The sequence below is a fragment of the Myxocyprinus asiaticus genome, chromosome 2, assembly GCF_019703515.2.
Source record: "Myxocyprinus asiaticus isolate MX2 ecotype Aquarium Trade chromosome 2, UBuf_Myxa_2, whole genome shotgun sequence".
Classification (NCBI taxonomy): Eukaryota; Metazoa; Chordata; class Actinopteri; order Cypriniformes; family Catostomidae; genus Myxocyprinus; species Myxocyprinus asiaticus.
The window spans coordinates 39,288,925-39,315,279 of NC_059345.1; the positions used below are offsets into that span (position 1 = coordinate 39,288,925).

Here is a 26,355-nt window from a genome sequence, read left to right on the forward strand (position 1 = left end):
AACAGTCAGTATCTGGTGTGTCCACCAGCTGCATTAAGTACTGCAGTGCATCTCCTCCTCATGGACTGCACCAGATTTGCCAGTTCTTGCTGTGAGATGTTACCCCACTCTTCTACCAAGGCACTTGCAAGTTCCCGGACATTTCTGGGGGGAATGGCCCAAGCCCTCACCTTCCGATCCAACAGGTCCCAGATGTGCTCAATGAGATTGAGATCCGGGCTCTTTGCTGGGCATGGCAGAACACTGACATTCCTGTCTTGCAGGAAAGCATGCACAGAACGAGCAGTATGGCTGGTGGCATTGTCATGCTGGAGGGTCATGTCAGGATGAGCCTGCAGGCAGGGTACCACATGAGGGAGGAGGATGTCTTCCCTGTAATGCACAGCATTGAGATTGCCTGTAAGCTCAGTCCGATGATGCTGTGACACACCGCCCCAGACCATGATGGACCCTCCACCTCCAAATCGATCCTGCTCCAGAATACAGGCCTCGGTGTAATGCTCATTCCTTTGACGATAAACGCGAGTCCGACCATTACCCCTGGTGAGACAAAACTGAGACTCGTCAGTGAAGAGCACTTTTTGCCAGTCCTGTCTGGTCCAGCGAAGGTGGGTTTGTGCCCATAGGCGATGTTGTTGTTGGTGATGTCTGGTAAGGACCTGCCTTACAACAGGCCTACAAGCCCTCAGTCCAGCCTCTCTCAGCCTATTGCGGACAGCCTGAGCACTGATGGAGGGATTGTGCGTTCCTAGTGTAACTCGGGCAGTTGTTGTTGCCATCCTCTACCTGACCCGCAGGTGTGATATTCGGATGTACCGATCCTGTGCAGGTGTTGTTACATGTGGTCTGCCACTGCGAGGACAATCAGCTGTCCTTCCTGTCTCCCTGTAGCGCTGTCTTAGGTGTCTCATAGTATGGACATTGCCATTTATTGCCCTGGCCACATCTGCAGTCCTCATGCCTCCATGCAGCATGCCTAAGGCACGTTCACACAGATGAGCAGGGACCCTGGGCATCTTTCTTTTGGTGTTTTTCAGAGTCAGTAGAAAGGTCTCTTTAGTGTCCTAAGTTTTTATAACTGTGACCTTAATTGTCTACCATCTGTAAGCTGTTAAGTGTCTTAACGACCGTTCCACAGGTGCATGTTCATTAATTGTTAATGGTTCATTGAACAAGCATGGAAAACATTGTTTAAACACTTTACAATAAAATCTGTAAAGTTATTTGGATTTTTACAAACTTGTCTTTAAAATACAGTGTCCTAAAAAGGGACGTTTCTTTTTTGCTGAGTTTATGTCATAATGTATTATTGTCCCTTTAAATATATGCATGTTTACACATTTATTACACATTTTGTTACATTCTTGTTTTTTGTATGCATAATTTGTTGTATTTACAAGTATTTACATTGAGTTTACATTATGTATAACGGGTTATTCAATTAAAATTCCAAGATGTCCGGTCTCTACATTTCCTTTCCAGCAAAGGTCCAGACAATAACTTACATGGTGTCAGTAGTAAGTGTACTGTAGCTATGAAATGACATAAGGAATGCTTAATCAATTTTATGAAATAGTTATTATAAATGTACAAGTTGGCAGCAATAGTACTTTGTAAAAGAATAAAGAAAAAATCATAAAGTCAAAAAAGTTTCTTTAAAATTAGGCAAGGATTATGACATTGGGGCCCCAGAGACAAAGACAAAGTAGTGGGGTTTGGGGAATATTCTACCAAAAGATTAAAATATTTCAATAAGTTCATCAACCGAGTGCACTTTGATATGAATATTAAAAGATAAAGCAAACTGTTTGGTTTGATGCTGAATGACAGCAGTCCACTATTTGTGTTTGAATATTTTTAGATACTTAAGGGGCATAGCAGGCCTTGTGACTACAGAAAGATACATTATGGGGGTTCAGGGGTACACCCAGAGAGAAAATGTGGAAAATGTAAAAGTCTGAATGGACCGTTTTTATATTTTCCTTAAAGTGAAAATCTACCAACAACAAACAATGTACATCAAAATAGTAAAGTTTAAAAAACTGTTAGCTAAAGTTAAGTAGGACTATAAATAGAATATAAATATCAAATAATGGAAACATTCTCATGAGAACTCCACTACATTACTAGTAATATCAAATTTCTGGTTGTTTTTCCTTGCCTCCTATGCCAGAGATGATGACATCTTTGATTCATTTTCATAAAAATAATCTGTTTGTGAAAGACTTTAAACATGCTGATCATAATAAAGGCAATTTTAGATGGAAAAAAAACTTAATTGTTTAAAGGTGCTCTGGAAGCATGTTGTCCTGTCACCAGTGTTGGGTAAGTTACTAAAAAAAAGTAATTAATTACTAGCTACTAATTACATCGTCTACAGTGTAATTAGATTACTGTACTAATTACTCTGTCTGAAAAGTAATTGCATTACTTATTACTAATTACTTTCTAAAACCCTTATCAGCCTCGACCAGATGAAAAATACAAGGATAGACATGAAACTGTTCTTTTAATTCTTTCAAATAAATCATATAAAATCAAATGAATTATTAATGAACTGGCCAAAGAATTGAAAGTTGGCCCCAGGGCCCATGCTAGTCATAATCCGCCCCTTGGTAATCATCAATAAAATCAAGAAATGCTTCATCAACAAACATTTTTTCAGTAATTTAGTTGATGAGACTAACACTGCCAATAACCATGTTCGTTTGGACCATTAACAGAGTTAACTTCCCCCTTCCCTTGTGTCAGTTCTCATATCTACTGACAGCCATGTCAATAGACAATAAACACATTTTGTTTTTAATTTTGTTCAGTGAATTTCAAGTAAATATTGTGTAAATTGTTCATTTCCAGAATGCTTGCCACTCTGCTCTCTAGATATCAGTACCAGCATCGGACATTGAATAATCCGTATCAGTTGACTGCTAGCCATAATAATTTTATTTCAACCAATGCAAAAATGTTCACCATTTAGAGGAAGTTTTCATATCTAATATCTAATCTGTTTCAGGCTTGTTTTCCCAATATTTTTACATTTATATTTGTTTCAGGTCTGCCTTGGCAGCTGCCATATTGTCTTCCTTCCTGACGGGCCGAACTGTTGCCATTCCTTCTCCACGCCAAAGGTCTTACTCCGAGAGTGAGTGTTCATGCACAGAAAGCCAAACCAGCTTTTAGCCCTTTGCTGCCACAGTGCTTTATACTAGGTAACATTGTATACTGTTTCAGTGACCTAAATAATCCCTGCCTTCTTTTGCTATAGTCTGAAAGCGCACTCACTGTTCGTATTACAACAGTATGACGTATAATCAGGGTTACCGGGGCAACGCAGCAGGCCGCATTGGTAGTAAGAGTACAGAAAATATTGGTTCAGAATGTGTTACAGATAGTAATGAAAGGAGCATTAGCTTGTGACCACCTTTTGCTCATTTGAATTTGAAACCACATATCTGGACTCTTACTCAAGACATGCGTAACAAGACATTGGCTCTCTCACTTTAGGGACAGGTGGCCAGTTTCGATGGCAGGAAGATCTTGTTTGCCTTCCCCAGGACACACTGATGATGATAAAGACGATGATAATGATGAGCTGGAGGGGCTAGAGAGAGACGAAGATCATGTGTATCAGTCCCTTGAGAAACAACAGAGCAGAGCTGATGACATAAATGTTGTTTATGCTGTTCCATTTAAACACAGGAAGGTACATTGGTGTGTGCAGTGTGCAGTGTGAATGTTGTTAGAAGAGGAGGGTTTGCATTTACTGATATTAACCATGAGATGGAGCTTCCGATTCATTGAATTTCTGGTCTAATTCAAAACCCAGTCTAAGATCATCAAGAAATATGAGAAAAAATGTTTTTGATAGCGTGTTGCATTTAAAGGTGCACTTAGTAATTTTTTTTTCATCCAAAAAGTTTAACTCCTGAAGACATGAATTGTAATTTTGCAATATACAGTACTGTGCAAAAGTCTTCGGCACATAAGATGTTTCACAAAAGCATTTGTCTTAAGATGGTTATTTATAACTTTAGCTTTAGTGTGTCAATAGGAAATATAAATGTTAGACTTCCAAACATTACTTTTGCAAATAGAAAAGATTAGAATAGAAGAACAGGGAGCCCTGCAACAGATGTCATGGCCCCACAAAGCCCCCCATTGAACATCGTGTCAGTCCGAGATTACATAAAGAGACAGAAGCAATTAAGAATAGATAGAAGAATTGTGAAGTCTCCAAGAAACTTGGAACATCCTATCTGCCAACAACCAAGAAAACCTGTGTCCAGGTGTACCTAGGAGAATTGGTGCTGTTTTAAAAGCAAAGGTGGTCACACCAAATATTGATTTAGCTTTTTTATGTTTGCTGGAGTTTGTATGATGTTAATTAATAAATGAAAACGTCATGGTTACTGGTGTAACCTCCGTTCCCTGATGGAGGGAACGAGACGTTGGTGTCGATGTAGTGACACTAGGGGTCACTCTTGGGAGCCCGAGACACCTCTTGTCTTTGATAAAAGGCCAATGAAAATTGGCGAGTGGTATTTGCATGCCACTCCCCCGAACATACGGGTATAAAAGGAGCTGGTATGCAACCACTCATTCAGGTTTTACGCTGAGGAGCCGATATAAGGTCCGGCCATTTCAGCGGGTAGTTCAGGGTTGTGGCAGGAGGGACCAACGTCTCGCTCCCTCCATCAAGGAACGGAGGTTACACCAGTAACCATGACGTTCCCTATCTGTCACTCACTCGATGTTGGTGTTGATGTAGTGACACTAGGGGTCCCTATACAAAACGCCACAAGGCTGAACTGTGTTACGTGAACTGACGGTGTGTGGTGGGCAGACTTGCTGTGTGCCTCATAGCCAGCGCACCAGGTCGACACGTAACCTCCCCCAACACAGTTATGAGTGTCGAACGGCCCTTATTGGGGTCAAGTCGACTACCCAGAGATAGAGACAGGCTTAACGCAGTCGTGGCCTCTTTCCCCTTCTCTTTTTCCACTCCCTAAAAAAGAAGGGGGATTATCTGACTGGGCCGCCAGGTCTAGTCGGGGGGTGTCCCTCCCAAGGGGAGGACACCGCGGAGACCACACCTCGCCCCAAGAGAGGGGGGGATATTTAAGTGGAAGAATACATCACATGGTCTTTCCAACCATGTGGAGAGCCTTCAAGGTAGATCCTGCCCAATGGGGGAGGAGTTATTACAACATGGAGACTGAGGGGCTCTGCCCAAGGAAGACGCAGTTTGCCAGTAGGGAAACGAACTAGCGGAAGATATAGATCGCATGGGGTTAGCCTTACAGGGAACCGCCACATGCGGAGCACCTACCCCAGAACCGGGCTCTTAGTTAGCACGTGTACTGGGCCGGCAGCGAGTCTCTCCGAAAACTCGACTGCCACAGGTCTCGGAGGAAGTCAACCAGGGAACAACTTTTGTGAACACTACTGGGAATTAACAGCGCACGTCTTCAGCTCAAAAGGAGGTGGAAGGCACTATGTGCAAGCGATACACCCGGCCGGCTATACCGGGCTTATCCGCTTGTGTTGCGTGCCACTACCTGGGATGAAACCGGTTCCACCTGGAGGTTGTAGAACCTTGCAAAGGTGTTGGGTGTTGCCCAGCCCGCTGCTCTGCAAATGTCTGTTAGAGAGGCACCTCTGGCTAGGGCCCAAGAAGCCGCTACACCACGGGTAGAATGGGCTCGTAGCCCTACCGGGGGTGGCATGTTTTGGGCGAGACATGCCATAGTTATGGTGTCAATGAGCCAGTGGGCAATCCTCTGCTTGGAGACAGCGCTTCCTTTCCGCTGTGCACCAAATCAGACAAAGAGCTGCTCAGAGATTCTAAAGCTCTGCGTGCGATCCAAATAGATGCGTAAAGCGCGCACCGGACACAACAACGACAGGGCTGGGTCTGCCTCCTCCTGGGGCAGGGCTTGCAGATTCACCACCTGGTCCCTAAAAGGAGTGGTGGGAACCTTGGGCACATAGCCCAGTTGGGGGTCTCAGGATCACGTGAGAATAGCCCGGACTGAACTCCAGGCACGTTTCGCTGACAGAGAATGCTTGCAGGTCACCTACCCTCTTGATGGAAGTGAGCGCAGTCAGGAGGGCAGTCTTCAAGGAGAGTGCCTTAAGCCCGGCTGTTTGCAAAGCTCAAAGGGGGCTCTCTGTAGACCCTGAAAAACTACAGAGGTCCGATGAGGGAACAAGGCGCGGCCTGGAGGGATTCAGCCTCCTGGCGGGATTCAGCCTCCTGGCGCCTCTTAGGAACCTGATGATCAGATTATGCTTCCCTAAGGACTTACCGTCGACTGCGTCGTGGTGTGCTGCTATGGCAGCAACGTACACCTTCAAGGTGGAAGGGGACGGCCTCCCTTCCAACCTCTCTTGCAGGAAGGAAAGCACTGATCTGACTGCGCACCTCTGGGGGTCTTCCTGATGGGTAGAACACCACTTAGCGAACAGACGCCACTTAAAGGCATACAGGCGCCTCGTAGAGGGAGCCCTAGCCTGAGTGAACGTGTCTACCACCGCAGGTGGGAGACAGCTTAGGTCTTCCGCGTCCCGTCCAGGGGCCAGACATGGAGATTCCAGAGGTCTGGGCGCGGGTGCCGGATGGTGCCCCTTCCCTGAGAAAGAAGGTCCTTCCTCAGGGGAATTTGCCCAGGGGGAGCTGTCACGAGGAGCGTGAGGTCCGAGCACCCCATCTGGGCAGGCCAGTAGGGTGCTTACAAGGACGACCTTCTCCTCGTCCTCCCTGACCTTGCACAGGGTCTGTGCGAGCAGGCTCACTGGGGGAAAATGCATATTTGCGAATGCCAGGGGACCAGCTGTGTGCCAGCGCGTCTATGCCGAGGAAGGCCTCGGTGAGGGCGTACCAGAGCGGGCAGTGGGAGGATTCTTGGGAGGCGAACAGGTGCACCTGTGCCTGACTGAATCGACTCCAAATCAGCTGGACCACCTGAAGGTGGAGTCTCCACTCTCCCTTGAGGGTAACCTGTTGTTACGGCGCGTCCGCCGAAGTGTTGAGGTTGCCCGGGATGTGAGTGGCTTGCAGCGACTTGGTGCTGCTAACTCCGTTGGAGGAGACGGCGGGCGAGTTGTGACATACAGCGGGAGCACAGACCGCCTTGGCGGTTGACATATGCTACCGCTGCCGTGCTGTCTGTCCGAACTAGCACGTGCTTGCCCTGGATCAACGGCCAGAACCTCCGCAGGGCGAGCAGAATTGCCAGTAACTCGAGGCAGTTGATGTGCCAACGCAGCCGCGGACCCGTCTAGAGGCCGGCGGCTGTGTGCCCGTTGCCAACAGTGCCCCAGCCCGTTTTGGAGGTGTCTGTCGTGACCACGACGCGCCTGGAGACCAGTTCTAGGGGAACACCTGCTCATGGAAACGAGAGGTCGGTCCAAGGTCTGAAAAGACGGTGACAGACCGACGTAATGGCCACGTGGTGTGTCCCGTGGCGCCATGCCCGTCTCGGGATTTGAGTCTGGAGCCAGTGCTGAAGCGGCCTCATATGCATCAACCCGAGCGGGGTGGCCACCGCCGAGGATGCCATATGCCCCAGGAGCCTCTGAAAAAGTTTCAGTGGAACCGCTGTTTTCTGTTTGAACACCTTCAAACAGGCCAGCACCGACTGGGTGCGCTCGTTTGTAAGGTGTGCCATCAAGGAGACTGAGTCCAACTCCAAACCGAGAAAAGAGATGCTCTGAACCGGGAGGAGCTTGCTCTTTTCCCAGCTGACCCGAAGCCCTAGTCGGCTGAGGTGTGAGAGCACCAGGTCCCTGTGTGTGCATAACACGTCTCGAGAGTGAGCTAAGATTAGCCAGTCGTCGAGATAGTTGAGAATGCGAATGCCCACCTCCCTTAACGGGGCAAGGGCAGCCTCTGCGATCTTCGTAAAGACGCGAGGAGACAGGGACAGGCCGAAAGGGAGGACTTTGTACTGATACGCCTGACCCTCAAACGCGAACCGCAGGAAGGGTCTGTGTCGAGGAAGGATCGAGACGTGAAAGTACGCATCCTTCGGGTCTACTGCTGCGAACCAATCTTGATGCCGGACGCTCGCTAGAATGCGTCTTTGCGTCAGCATCTTGAACGGGAGTCTGTGTAAGGCCCGGTTCAGTACTCGCAGGTCCAAGATTGGCCGCAACCCACCGCCTTTTTTCGGTACAATGAAGTAGGGGCTGTAAAACCCCTTCTTCATCTCGGCTGGAGGGACAGGTTCTATGGCGTCCTTCCGTAGGAGGGTAGCGATCTCCACGCAAGGTAGCAGCATTTCCGTCTTTCACCAAGGTGAAGTGGACACCGCTGGTCCTGGGCGGATGCCCGGCGAAGTGAATCGCGCAGCTGAGTCGGACGGTCCGGACCAGCCCTCGTGATGGACTGGAAAGCGCAAGCCATGCGTCCAAGTTCCGCGCAAGGGGACCAAAGGGACAACGTCATCGGATGTACTGGCAGGTGGGGCCTCGTGGCGGGGCGGAGCTCGAGGTGCCACACCACATCGTGGCCGTGCTGAGTCTGAGGACATCGAAGCACTTACCTGGCTCCTTGTGACCACCCCCGGAACAGCCTGGGACAGGGGAGGAAGAGGCCTGTCCTCGTGACCCGTGGAGACTGTCACATCGGGGGCGGATTTGTGCCACAGCTGGGCGCTCAGGGCGGGAGACTGCCGCTGGAGCGCCAACCTGCCAAATGGAGTGGTGGATGGTGGTCGTGATGCCAGCCGTACACACCGGCTATGTGACCCAGGGAACAAGGAAACCACTCTTGCTGAGCTCTTGAGTACTGCAGCCACTTGGGCATGCAGCGCAATTAAATGCAAAAGGTAACAAAAAGATGAAGATCTGCTTACCAGCTCCAGAGCAGCGGGTTTCGTTGTCCCTGGGTCGCCCATCTCAAGGGCGCTTTGAAGCCTTTCACGGGTTCTGGGCAGCCGCGAGACGGGTGGCGTCTGCTTCCTGCGGTGGGCTCCACGCTGGGGCCAGGCCGAAGGGGCGGGCTGCGGCGGAGCCGGTGCAGTCACCGCAGGGGGACGCCCTCGGCGATGAGTAGATGGGGTGCGGGATCTTGAGCCGCGCCGGGGCAGGATAAGCCGGCTAGCATCCATCTACTGCTCTACCATCGAGAACTGCTGGGCAAAGTCCTCGACGGTGTCGCCAAATAGGCCCGCCTGGGAAATGGGGGCAGCAAGGAATCGTGTCCTGTCGGCCTCACCCATCTCGACCAGGTTGAGCCAAAGGTGGCGCTCCTGGACCACTAGTGTGGCCATCGTCCGCCCGAGAGACCGCGCCGTGACCTCCGTCGCTCGGAGAGCGAGGTCGGTCGCCGAGCGCAGTTCCTGCATCAATCCCGGGGCGGAACTACCCTCGTGCAGTTCCTTTAGCGCCTTGGCGGACTTGCAGGAGAGCCATGGCGTGCAGGGCGGAGGCGGCTTGTCCAGCGGCACCATAGGCTTTGACCGTCAGAGACGACGTAAACCTACAGGCCTTGGACGGGGGCTTTGGGCACCCGCGCCAGGTGGCGGCGCTCTGCGGGCATAGGTGCACCAGTGGCTTTGAGCGGCACCGCGAGCCCAGGAACCAATCACCGAGCCGCGAGGGTTCAGGGAAGAGCGGTGAAATCCACTCTAACAGACGCTCGCGGCTGTCCGGGAAAGCATGTCGTCATCTCCGTGTCAGCCTGTGACTGGGCGATCAACCCCGAAGGGAGGAGCCCAGCTGAGGCTTCCGACTGGACGAGCCCGCTCTCCGATGCTGCGTTCGAGAGCTCATCACTTTCGTGGGCTCCGAATAAGAGGTCGAACTCGCCGTGAGACGAGCCGGCGGACTCACCTGGAAGCCCGATCGGGGCAGACGAGCGTGCTGGGGAATGGGAGGTCCGCGGGGGGATACCCGGCAGAGGCGGTCCCATTGGGGTCCCCAAATCGCCCCCAGTGCTAGCCGCGCTGGCCTCAAACCTGTGGGTAAAAGGACCGAGGCGGGAGCCTCCGGGGTGGCTCGCTTTCTTATGAAGGCGAGCCGCGACCGCAACGTTGCCATGGACATATTCTCGCAATGAGAACGTGACCATCCACGAATGCTGTCTGCGCGTGAGCAGTGCCCAGACACGAAAGACAGTGATCGTGACCGTTAGAAGGCGAGAGATAACGAGCACAACCTGGAATAACACACAATCGGAAAAGCATCTTTAAAAAGACGCGTCTTTAAAAAGATGTTCCGTCTGTGCGCTCTTTTAGAGAAATATATACTCTTTTAGAGGGGAAAAATGCTCTTTCAGAAAATATACTCTCTAGTTTTTCTGCCGAAGTGCCCAGGGGCATTCTCTGCAGTGCACCAGTGCAGAGGAGGGAGAAGCCGCTGAAATGCGCCGTCAGATCCAACAGGTGAATGAACAGTAGTATTCAGCTCAGCGAGCATGACCGTTCGGCTCCGAAGAGAAAATCTGAATGAGTGGTTGCATACCGGCTCCTTTTATACCCGTATGTTCGGGGGAATGGCATGCAAATACCACTCGCCAATTTTCATTGGCCTTTTATCAAAGACCAGAGGTGTCTCGGGCTCCCAAGAGTGACCCTTAGTGTCACTACATCGACACCAACGTCGAGTGAGTGACAGATAGGGAACTATTTATGTCATTATTTTTGAAGACATCCTCACTATGCAACATTTTTCACAAGTGCCTTAAATTTTTGCACAGTGCTGTATGTAGGAAATCATGACCACTCAAATTAAAATGAACACTCAAGTCATATCAGTAAACTTATAAAAGCTGTTTTATTCTACACGGAGAGGGTCTCCTCATGGGGGTGGCCATTTTAGAATCACATGACCAGTCAAATACTATTCGCTTAATCTCAGTAACCAGCCTGTTATTGGACACTTTCACTCTTGGATTAAAGTAATCATGGCTGACTTTGAATACTAAATTTCTACAGTGGCATCTGTGACTGAAATCTATTGATTTTGAATGATGCTGGATCCATGCCACTAGGTGTCACTGCAAGTCCTAGATGGCACAAGCAAAATGTTACTGCATGCACCTTTAACCACATCTTACACCTGACATTTCTATTGAAAAATGTTTTGATATATAAAGTGTTCAGTGGCTGAATGATTCTCTCTGTCAGGGTGTTACCAGTTCAGATGCTGATTAAGAGACAAACGACTCTGCATTTGATTTTGTGTCTCCTCTACAGACTGAAGGTTTGAATATCTGAGATCTTTCACCAGGGAAAACTAATTTGTAATATTGAAATATTGAAAGTAAAAATTGAAATCTGAGAACAAACAAACATTCTTCTTAGGGCCCAGAAAATGGAACAAATAATATATTTGGAACAAACAATATAATACACTCACTGAGCACTTTATTAGGAACACCTACACCTACTTATTCATGCGATTACCTAATCAGCCAATCGTGTGGCAGCAGTGAAATGCATAAAATCATGCAGATATGGGTCAGGAGCTTCAGTTAATGTTCACATCAACCATCAGAATGGGGAAAAATGTGATCTCAGTGATTTTGACCGTGGCATGATTGTCGGTGCCAGATGGGCTGGTTTGAATATTTCTGTAACTGCTGATCTCCTGGGATTTGCACGCACAACAGTCTCTATAGTTTACTCAGAATGGTGCCAAACAAAAAACATCCAGCGAGCGACAGTTCTGCGGATGGAAGCGCCTTGTTGATGAGAGAGGTCAATGAAGAATGGCCAGACTGGTTCGAGCTGACAGAAAGGCTATGGTTACTCAGATAACCACTCTGTACAATTGTAGTGAGCAGAATAGCATCTCAGAATGCACAACACATTGAACCTTGAGGCAGATAGGCTACAACAGCAGAAGACCATGTTGGGAACTTTATTAGGACCATAGAGTTCCTAATAAAGTGCTTAGTGAGTGTATTTTTGTCATTTGATACATTTTTTTCTTTTTAAGCTGATGTAATTTCTGTGACACTATCGCCTTGCAGACAGTCCTGCCCCCAACTCATGCCACTGGTTGAGGAACATTGTTGGGGCGGTTCTCTCAAAACAAACACAGGAATTTTATAGTGCTTACAGTTTTCGAGAAAACTGACCTATGAATGTCTTACTTATAGTTGTCTCTGCATATTAAGCTGGGATAGAAGAAAGTATTTTAACACTGAAAAAGTTACATAATTTACATATATACACTGGCGGCCAAAAGTTTGGAATAATGTACAGATTTTGCTGTTTCAGAAGGAAATTGATACTTTAATTCAATTTAAGTGGCATTAAATGATCACAAAGTATAGTCAGGACATCACTGATGTAAAAAACAGCACCATCACTATTTGAAAAAAGTAATTTTTGATCAAATCTAGACAGGCTCCATTTCCTGCAGCCATCACTCCAACACCTTATTCTTGAGTAATCATGCTAAATTGCTAATTTGGTACTATAAAATCACTTGCCATTATATCAAACACAGTTGAAAGCTATTTGGTTTGTTAAATGAAGCTTAACATTGTCTTTGTGTTTGTTTTTGAGTTACCACAGATGCAATAGACTGACATGTCTTAAGGTCAATATTAGGTCAAAAATGTATGTCATCTGAGTATCTGGACAAACTGACAGCTAGAATGACAAAGATCTGCAAAGCTGTCATTGCTGCACGTGCAGAACTTTTTGAAGTAGTTTAAGAAGTTCTGAACATTTTTTTTCAAATTGTAATAGTACTTTTTCACGTTATATATACATTGTGATCATTTGAATGCCACTTTTGTGAATAAAATTACCAATTTCTTTCCATAAGAGCAAAATCTGTACATTATTCCAAACTTTTGGCCACCAATGTACATTTTTCACATGTCTCTCATAATATTGACTTCAGAGCACTGGTAATTTTTGAAACTTGATGACTATAACTAATAACATTTTGTATTTCAGATGAAGTTGTAGTTGAAGAAGGAGCTGGTTAATTTAATTTAGAGCTTATTTTCTAACACTGCTGTAGAAATGTCAATTATGTTGAACCCTGGAGTGGACTGATGATGGACTAAAGGCCATTCTGCTCCAGGGCTCAACTAATTCTCCACAGACACGGAAAAAATAATACTGGCAGACAGGGTTCAGGGTTCAGTCCACCTTAAGACCAAGAGAGCGGTCGTTATCAATGAAAAAGTGTGAATGAAATTCGGGATGAAGGAGAGTGGGAAGGTGTTTGGCAAAGGAGTAGACTGGGTGGGAAGGTGGAGAGAGAGAGAGAGAGAGAGAGTGAGTGAGTGCTCTCACACATCAATGTATACACACATCAGTTAGGCAGTAACACTTCACAGTAAGGTTCCATTCGTTAACATTAGTTAATGCATTAGGTATCTTGAACAAACAATTAACAATATTTCCCTATCTGTCACTCACTCGACATTGTGTTGATGTAGTGACACTAGGGGTCACTCTTGGGAGCCCCAAACACCTCTGCTTTTTGAAAAAAGGCCAATGGGAATTGGCAAATTTCAGCGGCTTCTCCCCCTCTGCACCCGTGGAGTGCAGAGAACGCCCCTGGGCGCTTCGGCAGAACAAAGAGAAGAGTATATTCTAATAAAAGAGTATATTTTCAATTCTAAAAGAGCGGCACACACAGAACGTCTTTTTAGAGATGCCTTTCCGTTTGTGTGTTATTCCTGGTTGCAGTCGTTATCTCTCTGCTTCTGACGGCCACGATCGCTGTCTTATGTGTCTGGGTGCTGCCCACGCGGAGACTTCGTTCGTGGATGGGTCTTGTCCTCATTGCGAGAACATGACCATGGAAAGTTGCGGTCACGGCTTGCCTTCGTAAGAAAGCAAGCCACCCCAGCGGCTCTCCGCCTCGGTCCTTCTACCTACGGGTATGAGGCCGCGTCGGTTAGCACTTGGGGTGATTTGGGGACTCCAATGGGACCACCTCCGCCAGGTAACCCCCCACGGACCTCCCATTCCTCAGCACGCTCGCTTGCCCCGGTCGGGCTCTTGGATGAGACTGCCAGCTCGTCTCAGGGCGAGTTCGAACTCTTATTCGGAGCACGGGAAGACGATGAGCTATCGAGCGCAGCATCGGAGAGCGGGCTCGTCCACTCTGACGTGGAGGCTTCGGCTGGGCTTGCCCTTTCGGGAGTGGTCGCCCAGTCTCAGGCCAACGCGGAGATGACGGACATGCTTTCCTGGGCAGCCACGAGCATCGGGCTAGAGTGGAACCCTCCACTCTACCCTGAACCCTCGTGGTTCGATGATTGGTTCCTGGGCCCAGAGCGCCACTCACGGCTGCGTCCCGCACCGGTTCCTTTCTTCCCGGAAGTGCATGAGGAGCTGACAAGATCGTGGGGGGCACCTTTTACTACCCGGTCCCGATCTTTCAGCTCCCCCGCTCTCACTACCCTCGATGGTGGGGCGGCCAAGGGGTATTCGGTGATCCCCCAGGTGGATAAAGCGCTCCCTCATCCAGGGCCAGTAGGTTTACATCGGCTCTGACGTCTAAGGCCTATGGTGCCGCTGGACAAGCTGCCTTTGCCCTGCATGCCATGGTTCTCTTGCAGTTACACCAAGCCAAGGCGCTAAAAGTGCTGCACGAGGGTAGTTCTGACCCGGGATTGATTCAAGAACTGCGCTCGGCGACCAACCTCGCTCTCCAGGCGACGAAGGTCATGGCGCGGACTCTCGGGCAGGCGATGTCCACCCTGGTGGTCCAGGAATGCCACCTTTGGCTCAACCTGGTCGACATGAGAGAGGCTGACAAGGCACGGTTCCTTGATGCCCCCATCTCCCAGGTTGTTCTGTTCGGCGACACCGTTGAGGACTTTGCCCAGCAGTTCTCGGCGGTGAAGCAGCAAACGGAGGCCATTCAACACATCCTGCCCCGGCGCGACTCAAGACCCCGCACCCCGTCTGCTCGTCGCCAAGGGCGTCCTACTGCAGCAACAGCACCGGCTCCGCCCCCGTTGTCCAGCCCCGGCCCCGGCGTGGAGTCTACCGCAGGAAGCAGACGCCACCCGTCTCATGGCCGGCCGCCAAGAACCCTAGGAAGGCTTCGGGTGACCCAGGGACGAGGATACGAGGAGGGCCGGGAGGAGAATCTTTTGTTTCATCTTTTGCCGCATGCCCAAGAGGCTGTGGTATCCAAAACTTCAACAAAAGAGTGGTTTCCTTGTTCTCTGGGTCACATGTCAGGTGCGCACAGCTGTCGTCGTTTCCAGGACAGCTGGCCAGGTGCAATGCTTGCGCATAGTGCCTTTCCTAGGGCAGAAGCCCCTCTGCCCCTGGTCACCATGTTTGTAGAGACTCCTCCCCCCTCGGGTAGGACCTACCATGGGACTTCTCCACATGACATACTTCCGACAAGACTTGGTAAGACCATGTGACATATTTCCACTTAAAATACCCCCCCCCTTTCTCTCTGGGCGGGGTGTGGTCTCCGCAGTGTCTTCCCCTTGGGAGTGACACCCCTTTCGATGTAGACATTTACGGCCCCCAGTCGGTTAACATATTCCACTCTTTTTGGGGAGAAAAAAGAGGCCATGGCTGGGCTAGCCTGTCCCTATTTGTTTAGCAGTCAACTTATTCCCGAAGGACCGTTCGACGCTCATAAGAGTGTTGGGGGAGGTTACGTGACGGCCTGGTACACTGGCTACCAGTCCACATAACACAGTTCGGCTAGTTGTGGTGTTTTGTATAGGGACCCCTAGTGTCACTACATCGACACAACGTCGAGTGAGTGACAGATAGGGAACGTCCTGGTTACTTTTGTAACATCCGTTCCCTGATGGAGGGAATGAGACATTTTGTCCCTCTTGCCACAACACTGAACTACCCGCTGAAATGGCCGGGACCTTGTCTCGGCTCCTCAGCACAAAACCTGAATGAGTGGTTGCATACCAGCTCCTTTTATACCCGTATGTCCGGGGGAGTGGCATGCAAATTCCACTCGCCAGTTCCCATTGGCCTTTTTTTTGGGGCTCCCAAGAGTGACCCCTAGTGGTACTACATCGACACAACGTCTCATTCCCTCCATCAGGGAATGGAGGTTATGAAAGTAACCAGGACTATTTTTTACATCATTTATTAATCTTTGTTAATATTAGTTAAATAAAATACTATTGTTCATTGTTAGTTCATTGTGCATTGACTAATAACATTTTTGATTTTAGAAATGTATTACTGTTGAAATTAACATTGACTAAGATTAATGCATGCTTAATAAGTATTGTTCATTGTTAGCTAATGTTGTTAACTAATGTTAACAAATGGAACCTTATTGTAAAGTGTTACCTATTAGACCATGTGAACTTGTGCTTGATTAATATGCAGACACACGTACACACAATCAAAAAGACCAACCGCTTTCCTGACTTGGTGCTGCCATTCCTACAGGTGCTTGGAGCCTTTTAATGGGAATCTCTAATCTCATCGCATGAGAGTAATTGCTCATTGGTGGAGATGAACTGTATCTAATGAGCAAGTGCAAAGCACTTTTTACTATTAGATATACTTGTTAATTACTGTATCAGTCTGCGCTGTTTGATATTCTGCAGTAGAACCCTTTAATCAGTTAACTTCTCTCTGTCTCCATGGCAGCCATCATCGCTACGACAACCAAGATCAATCTCCCATGAGAGCATGGCGTCTCCAGGTACTTTTCCTCTCTGCCATACTTTATCCATCAAAAAACTCAAACCCTTAATCATCCTAAATGTCAGCGGTCTTCTTCTGTCAGTCCATGTGAAACATGTCCTTTTTTTAAGATTACTTAAGGAATTGCTTATTACTTATTACAAATAAATTTGAATATAAAGCATAATTTTGGTTTCATTTTGACAGAGAGCAAATTAAGGACATTGTAAAAGTCTAATTGATGTCAAATTGATTCAAGCTCTGCTTTCAACAGACTGGAGACAAATAAGGTGGGCACCGTGTGATACATTTGTGAGAGGCTCATTGAAGTTTCTTGAAAAATGAAATAAAATAAAAAATGCCTCTGTCAGTTTACCAAATGCTATTCTCCTCATTCAGCTCCTCTCATGGGCTTTTTGCTGTCAGCTATGAGATATGAGAGAGAGATGAGACTAACTATTATGACTATGAGGAAAAAAACTCAGCATTTCTCTTGATATATTCCCTACTTCACCATTTCCTCCAGTGCAATAATTTTGTCTCTATCTATTGTCTTCATAGTGATGGCAATGAATAGATTTTGGATGTAGTTCTAAAGTGGAAATCAAAATTGCCATTGGCTATTTATTTAAGAGCAGTTCCTTTGGGAGATAAACTCTTGTATGTTGTGTTGGCAACAGGATTATTAGCTGTAACACATTGTGCATTTGCCTCCGAAAGAAAGGCAACATTTTCATTAAGCAGACAAATATTTTTGTTGTTAGCCAGTTAATGGAACCAGTTGTTTTTGGGAGAGAATCGACTCACTGATAGGTACAATGCAAATTAAGACAAGGCCATAAGGCGAAAAGAAAAGGGTAGTGCCACTAAGAATATAATGTTATTTGCAGTAAGAGGGTATGTTAGGTCAGGTTTAGTCACTTGCCATGACTACTGTAGACTTCAGGGCAGTAGTCTGAAGGTCTATGTATGGAAACCTTAATTGCAGGATGCAGATAATGTTTGCCACTGATACGGCCACAGCAGCTGGGCTGATAATGTTTTAATAAAGCTGTATCATGCTTGAATGCCTCATGACTTGTTAATGGGTTATAGGTTAGGAATAGGTTAGGAATATTGTTGTATGTAATTATCACAATACATGGTATAAAATAATGGATGCAGCTGTATTTATTTGCACTTGAGAGGTCAAGTGGTAGATGCAAGCAAACCAGCATTAATGTAGCCTTGTAGAAGAAGATTGTTGGGAGGATGGATTTTTTCTCTGAAATAGAGCATGAAACAGCAGTTCTGGCCAGTTGCTGCAAAGTGATCAATGGACAACTGCCAAGTCTTTTATGCACCAGCACACAATGGCTGTGTCACCTTTAACAACAACAGAGAATTCCAGTGAGGGAGAACTTTGCTTGGAGGCCGAAAAACGTATGCTTTGACAAGGATGACCTTGAGGTCTTGAGCCAATGTTGATGTGTTGGGCCGGTCGGAATGCTCAAACAAATAGAGCAATGTTTTTGATAGCGTAACAGATCAACCTATGAATTATTGACTCATGTCGTTTTTTTTTAGATTTGATCATGAATGAACTCTCCCATTGATATGTGCGTAAGTTTCAGATTGTAGCTTCAATCTGGGAAGAATGGTTTTGTAGTTGATACATCCAGTCTGCGATCAGTTGTGTAGTGTGCACACCAACACGACAGAAAACAAAAGGAATGGAGTGTGCGGTTGGTTTAAGTGAAGTGAGGGAGGCAGATGGGAAGGTGTCTGGGGATTGGTGAGAGGAATGTGTGAGACTGTGGGTGGTGGTAGACAAATAGTTATCAGATAAATGAAGGGGGTTGATGGTGAGCACCAGAGAGGCTACTAATACAAAATCAGGTTAGTTGCCAGCCGTAGGTGTGGCAGACAAGTGGTTGAGAAAGATTAATTGTAAGGAGATATTGAAGTAACCTGAAGTACTGGAAGGTTTCTGCATGTTTATTTTGTCAAATAGTATAAGAAGTACACTGTCTTCAGGGAAGAGGCTAAGGAGTTGTCAATGTTTGCTTTTGTCAGGAATAAGAGAGGCTCAGGACCCAAACGCAGAGTAAAAATAAATGAATTTATTAATACAAACAAAAGGGCAAAAATCAAACCAAAACTCCCACAAGTGGGAAAAACAAACATAAACAACCCCGTAGGGGAAAAACAACAAAGGAAGTAATCCGGACTGGGGCAGAAGGTAAATGGGACACAGGACTGACTGGACCGAACAGGAACAAGGTAGGGCAGCAGGACTGACAAAGAATGTGACCAAACACACCTACAGGACCGACTAGGTCACAAGACGAACTGGCACTGGACAGCAAACACGAGAAGACAAAAATAGGGAGAGAAATCAACAGGTTAACAAGACAGGGCAGGTGTGACTAATAAATTAATAATGGGACAAAAAAAAAAGCCACGTGCTCTCACAAGACAGCAAAACACCCGAATGGCATTAGCACACATCGCCAAGACAACTGACAAACAAAGGGATGCCATGCATTCTCACTCTAGACGAAACCTGAGCATACATCATGAGTCAAACGCCACGTGATGCACACAACAGGCGACAAAAACAAGTCGTCATTTTTATTTGTATAGTGCCTTTCACATCACACATCGTTTCAAAGCAGCTTTACAGAAGATCAGCCATTAACAGAAGATAAAACTGTAATATCTATAATGTCTTAAGAGTCATCATTGTGTAGTTTGATCAAATACGATTGTGAATTGTGTTTAAAAATAAGTAATTACATAATAATTGTATTTATAACTCCAGTGAGCAAGCCGAAGGTTTGTTATCTTTATTCCAAAAACAAGACAGGACACCTGTGCGAGAGTTCGGCCACACACACACACCCGACACCTTAGACTGAAGTGACCGAACCTCAGCACAATATGAAGACAGTTTGCAACCTGGGCGCACAAGGTGGGCACGCACACGAGCGAGACGCGAGGCGCACACGTGTTCGTGAGAGACAGACAAACTATTGACGCGAGTGCATGCTGCCAAGATGACATAAGCATGATGCACCCACATCAATAACAGACAGACATGGAACATGATGGTCTGGACCCCAACACAGACCAAAACTAACCAAACAGGAAGTCAGGATCCAGATTCCGTGCTCCCGACATGAAACAAGACAGACCGAAGAGCTCACGGCAGGGAATACAACCGAAACCGTGCACTCACACAAAGACAGACAACGAAACACAAGACAGACATGGGACGATGATGCCACGGTCCTGTCAGACAAAAACCCAGACTGACAGGTGACAGCTTTGGACTTATTAAATTACATATATCCATTCAGTAATATTTTTTACATGGATGACTACCTCATAGCACTGCAAAAATAAAGCTTTTACTCATTTTAATTACACTACTTAAAGCTGAAGTATGTAACTGTTTCATTGTTAAAATACTTTCTCCTATCCCAGCTTGATATACAGAGACAACTACACTCAAGAAGCACTTTATTACAACCCCAGTTCCAAAAAAGTTGGGACAGTATGAAAAAATGCTAATAAAAACAAAAAGGAGTGATTTGTAAATTATATTCACCCTTTGCTATATTGGAAGCACTACAACTAAACGTTATATGATGTTTTACCTTGTGAATTTCATTGTTTTTTTGAAAATGTACATGTAACAAATCAGGTTCCTAATGTGGAAAGGGGGAAGTGGGGACCGGGTGAACAATCCACGTCGGACATTTATGAACACTTTTCAGTGTGTAACAAAAGCTTGCTTTTCAGCATCACATTCAATACACGCGCTGCTTTTCAACAGACATGTTCAACATAAAGAAACACACACACACAGACAGCTTTGTGCGTCTCTCCCTCTCTCTCGAACTGCGGCTCCGGCTTTACCTTATCCCTCTCCCAGCTGATTGCGATCATTCTCCCCTAGCTGTCCCTCATCGCTTGGCCATGGCCCCCTGCTCGCCACAGTACAGTAATTTCAAATCAGATGATTGCAACACACTGCAAAAAAGTTGGGACAGTGGAGTGTTTACCACTGTGAAACATCACCATTTCTTCTAATAACACTTATTAAGCATTTAGGCACTGAAGACACAAGTTTAAAAAATTGAATTTTCCCCCATTCATCCATTATGCAAGTCTTCAGCTGCACAATTGTACGGAGTCTTCGTTGCCATATTGTGCGCTTCATAATGCACCACACATTCTCAATTGGAGATGTTCAGGACTGCAGGCAGGCCAATCTAGCACCCACATTCTCTGCTTATTTGGCCAGTATGTGGTTTGAAGTTGTCCTGCTGAAAATTCCGGGACGTCCCTGGAAAAGATGGTGCTGGATGGCAGTATATGCTGCTCCAAAATTTTTAACATATCTGTCTGCATTCATGGTGCCCTCACAGAAGTGCGAGTTACCCATGCCACAGACACTGGCTTTTGGACCTGACACTGATAACAGCTTGGATGGTCCTTTTCCTCTTTGGCCCGGGTAACATGACGGCTGTGATTTTCAAAAACTATTTGAAATGTGGACTCATTGGACCAAAAAACATGGTTCCACTGTTCTACTTTCCATCTAAGGTGACACCGAGCCCAGAGAAGTTGGCAGCGCTTCTGGATAGTGTTGATGTATGGCTTCTGCTTTGCACAGTAAAGTCTGATCTTGTATCTGTGGATGCAGTGGCGAATGGTGTTGACTAACAAAGGTTTACTAAAGTAATCGCAAGTGCATGTTCATGATATCTGAGGGATCAAAGATCATGTGCATTCAGAAGTGGTTTTCGTTTTGCCCTTTATGCACAGAGATTTGACCATAATCCTTGAATATTTTAAATATATTGTGCACTGTAGAGGTTGAAATGCCCAAAATCCTTCCAATTTGTCTTTGGGGAACATTGTTCTCAAAGTGCTGGATTATTTGCTGAAGCATCTGTTGGCAAATTGACAACAGATTGGGGTTGTAGGTACACCTGCACACCTACTTATTCAAGCGATTATCAGCCAATTGTGTGGCAGCAGTGCAATGCATGAAATCATGCTGATGTCGGTCAGGAGCTTCAGTTAATGTTCACATCAACCATCAGAATGAGGAAAAAATTTGATCTCAGTGATTTCGATCGTCAATCAAATAAAATCAAATCACTTTATTGTCACACAGCCATATACACAAGTGCAATGGTGTGTGAAATTCTTGGGAGCAGTTCCGATCAACATAACAGTCGTGACAGTGATGAGACAGTACCAATTTACAATAACATCAAATTAACACAGCACAATTTAAACATGTGATATACACATAATTACACTCAACAATATACAAATAATAACATACACTATACAGTATACAATACGCACTATATAGATACACATTATTCAATAAAAATAAAAAATAAAAATATATAAAAAAGTATATATAGTAGTATATATAGAATGTACAGTATTGTACTGTATTGACATTCAGGCTGTCGGTTGATAGTCAGTTGTTAAGAGAGAAAATAATATAATTTATGACAGTCCGGTGTGAGATATAAGAGTAAGGGTAATAAAGTGCAGTGCTGATGTATTTTGATCGTGAGAGATCAAGAGTTCAGAAGTCTGATTGCTTGGGGGAAGAAGCTGTCATGAAGTCGGCTGGTGCGGGTCCTGATGCTGCGATACAGCCTACCTGATGGTAGCAGTGAGAACAGCCCATGGCTCGGGTGGCTGGAGTCTCTGATGATCCTCCGAGCTTTTTTCACACACCGCCTTGTATATATTTCCTGGAGGGAGGGAAGCTCACCTCCGATGATGTGTCTGGCAGTTCGCACCACCCTTTGCAGTGCTTTGCGGTTGTGGGCAGTGCTATTGCCGTACCAGGCGGAGATGCAGCCAGTCAGGATGCTCTCCACAGTGCAGGTGTAGAACCGTGTGAGGATGTGGCGGTTCATTCCAAACTTCCTCAGCCGTCTCAGGAAGAAGAGGCGCTGATGAGCCTTCTTCACAACGACTTCAGTGTGGATGGACCATGTGAGTTCCTCAGTGATGTGGACACCCAGGAACTTGAAGCTGCTGACTCTCTCCACTGGTGCTCCATTGATGGTAATGGGACTGTGTTCTCTGTCTTTTCTTCTGAAGTCCACCACAAGCTCCTTTGTCTTACTGACGTTGAGGGAGAGGTTGTACTCCTGACACCAGTGTGTCAGAGTGTGCACCTCCTCTCTGTAGGCTGTTTCATCATTGTCAGTGATCAGACCTACCACCGTCGTGTCATCAGCAAACTTAATGATGGCATTGGAGCTGTGTGTTGCCACACAGTCATGTGTGTACAAGGAATACAGTAGTGGGCTGAGAACACAGCCCTGTGGGGCTCCAGTGTTGAGGGTCAGTGATGAGGAGATGTTGCTGCCTATTCTAACCACCTGGCGTCTTCTTGACAGGAAGTCCAGGATCCAGCTGCACAGCGAGCTGTTTAAGCCCGTGGCATGATTGTTGGTGCCAGTAACTGCTGATTTTCACGCACAACAGTCTCTAGAGTTTACTCAGAATGGTGCCAAAAAAAAAAAAAAAAGCATCCAGTGAGTGACAGTTCTGTGGACGGAAATGCCTTGTTGATGAGAGAAGTCAGTGGAGAATGGCCAGACTGGTTCGAGCTGACAGAAAGGCTACAGTAACTCAGATAACCACTCTGTGCAATTGTAGTGAGCAGAATAGCATCTCAGAATGCACAACACGTCAAACCTTGAGGTGGATGGGCTACAATAGCAGAAGACCACGTTTGGCACTTTATTAGGACCATAGTGTTCCTAATAAAGTGCTAAGTGATTGTATAAGTAAGCCATTCATACGCAAATTCTCTCTAAACTGTAAAATACTGTCTGTGTGGCACTATAAAATTCCTGTTTTTTGAGTGACCTGGTTAGAGCCCACACAACAACGTTACTCAAGCAATGGTGTGAGTTGGGGGTGGGACTATCTAACTCTTTGAACAACATCAGGCAAGGGGCATTTTCATTAAGCTGTTCTGAAAACATATTTTTGCAATTCTATTCGGTGGCACAAGTGTCGCAGAAATTACATACTTCAGCTTTAATCACTCAGTAATTTACTCATACTTTCTCAATGTATCTCTCACTGATTACTTCACTCACCTCCTTATTTATACATGTTTATTTCACATTGTTCTTCAGCAGATCGTAATGATGACTTGACTGCTCAGTCTCATAAATCAGCACTGCAGACTCCAAACAGGAAGGTCTCACAGGTGAAGGAAAGTCCAGTGAGAAGGAAAGAGAGAGAGACATCAGTTCAGGTTAGAGGATAGTTGAGTGCTTGAACTGTGCTCTTAGACATCTGACCTTTCCAGCTAGATGCTGTTTCTTTTGTCTTACCTAATAATAGTGTTAGACCCATACATTTCATTATATAAACTTTTTCTGAAATCTTATTGTTTAAAGGTGCTGTAAGTGATTTTTTTCATGGAAATGTATGCAAAACATTTTCCTACTTTCTGAGAGATATTACTGAAATAAGTATTGTAGGATATCTCACCTGTCTCTGTGACTGTTCTAGACTCTGTAAACAGCAAACAAAAATGTGTCTGTGGACTGCGGACCACAACGCTTTTGACCTGTCAATCATTTTGCACATTCTCATAGTGTTGTAGTTGCAGTGAATTATTGAGATTTACTGCCAAATTTAAATCATTTTGTTCATAACAGTTGTCAGTTGAGGGCGCTATTTTGCTGCTGTTGTTTTTAACAACCGTTTCTGCATGATGTTGGTCTTAAAAAAGCTTATTTGGTGTCTTTGGAGTTTTGGAAAGAGGGGGCGTGGCTAATTCAATGGCTCAGTCTGGTGGAAGTAGAATGGTTTACAGCACCTTTAAAGTGTCTGTTTCAAATTAGCTCTCTTCCCTGCTTATTATCCTAAAGGTGTACAGTATGATCACACATTGTGCATTTGAACCAGTGCTAATGTTATGGAGCTGTGGCTTTAAGCTCAGTGAGACTGATAGAATTAATGTATCAAGTAATCTCAGCAGACTATACAGTGCCAGGCTCATTAATGTGTGTATTAGGACTAAACAGATGGCCATAAACGTATTTGGACCATTTGCACATCAAGTTGAATTAAAATAGTCAAACTTTGACAGAACGTTAGACAGGTATACCTTTTTTAACCCACGGTGGGAAATGTGGCTTAGAAACTGATCTTGTCAAACATTCACAGTTTACATGATCCTATTTACTCCATCTTTTCTCTGCTATCAATGCTGTTCTATAATCTGCTGTTTCACGTTTTCAGTTCTTTGTATCCTGATGGTTGCCTTTGTGTCTTGTTTTCTGTCCTGTTTTATACTTTATTTTATGTCTGTTCTCTAATTGTTGTGCAATTCTTGTGTAATGTCCTTGTGTTTGTGTGCTGTGTTTTCCATTCTGTGTGTGGCTGTGCTGTGTTTTGCTGTGCCGTGTGTGCTGTGTGTGGCTGTGCGGTGCAGAGGCCAGTGAAGTGTTGCACTGCATGCTGGAGGAGCAGCAAGCGCTGGTGAAGAAGCTGAGAGAGCAGACTCAGGTCCTGGCCTGGGAGAAGGAGACGCTGTAGAAGGAATGTTTACAACAGAGTCAGCACATAGGGCACATCCAGCAGGAGCTCTCTCACTGTCACACAGAGAGAGGAAACTCCACAGGTGCCTTCTCACTCCACTCTCACTCGCTTCTGCACATCCCACTGTGCTCAGAGAGACTATCCAACATCAAGTAATCTACTGGCACAAAATACAGAAGTAGATTGGCATATATTCAAGGCAGTTCAATTAAAGTTTCAAAGTGTGAACAACTGTGCACAACTGAGCTGTACAGTCTCTTAAAAACCCCATCTAATACTGGGTAGGACAACCCCCCCGCCCCCCCATTAGATCACAGAGCAGTCTTACTTCTTTATGGCATTGATTCATCAAGGGGCTGGAAATGTTGACTTATTGCAGATTTGCAACCACGCACTTACTACAGATTTGTCAGCTGCACATTCAGGCTAATTTTTGCACCATTCTCTGTAAATGTAGAGACAAACATGTGTTTACATGCATGATCTTATACCAGTTATGCTAAATAACCCGACATTAAAGGTGCTGTAAACGATTTTTTTCATGGAAAGGTATGCAAAAAATGTTCCTACTCCCTGAAAGTAACACTAAAATAAGTGCCCTGAGATATCTCACCAGTCTCTGTGACAACTATGGACTCTGTAAACAGCAAACAAAAATGTCTGTCAACCATTTTGCACGTTCTCATAGTATTGTAGTTGCAGCGATTATTGAGGCATAATGCATTTTTATGCCATGTTGTTCATAACAGTTGTTAGTTTAGGGCACTATTTTACTACTGTTGTTTTTATCAACTGCTCTCAATAAAGCTCATTTTGGTATCTTTAGAGTTGGGGATTTTAGAAAGAGGGGGTGTGGCTAATCCAATGGCTCAGTCTCAGGCTCAGATTACAGTTACTGTTAGTAAAGTAATCTGATTACAATTTGAGAGAAATAATTAGTATTTTGTAGTGGATTACTATTTTCAAGTAACTTACCCAAAACTGCCCATTTCTACCCCATTGTGTTGTTTGGTGTGAACAAACCTGAAACTCTTGACTATGTCTGCATGATTTTATTTGCATTGCATTGCTGCTACTTGATTTCTTTTATTTTCTTTTAATTTTTTATCCCCTTTTCTCCCAATTTGGAATGCCCAATTCCCACTAC

At 45.7% G+C, this 26,355-nt stretch overlaps 1 pseudogene; it reads left to right on the top strand.

Annotated features, from left to right (window-relative positions):
- Nucleotides 1-472: 472 nt before the first annotated feature.
- The window catches only part of LOC127449759 (centrosomal protein of 89 kDa-like), a 74,899-nt pseudogene continuing 49,016 nt past the window's right edge, over nucleotides 473-26,355 (top strand).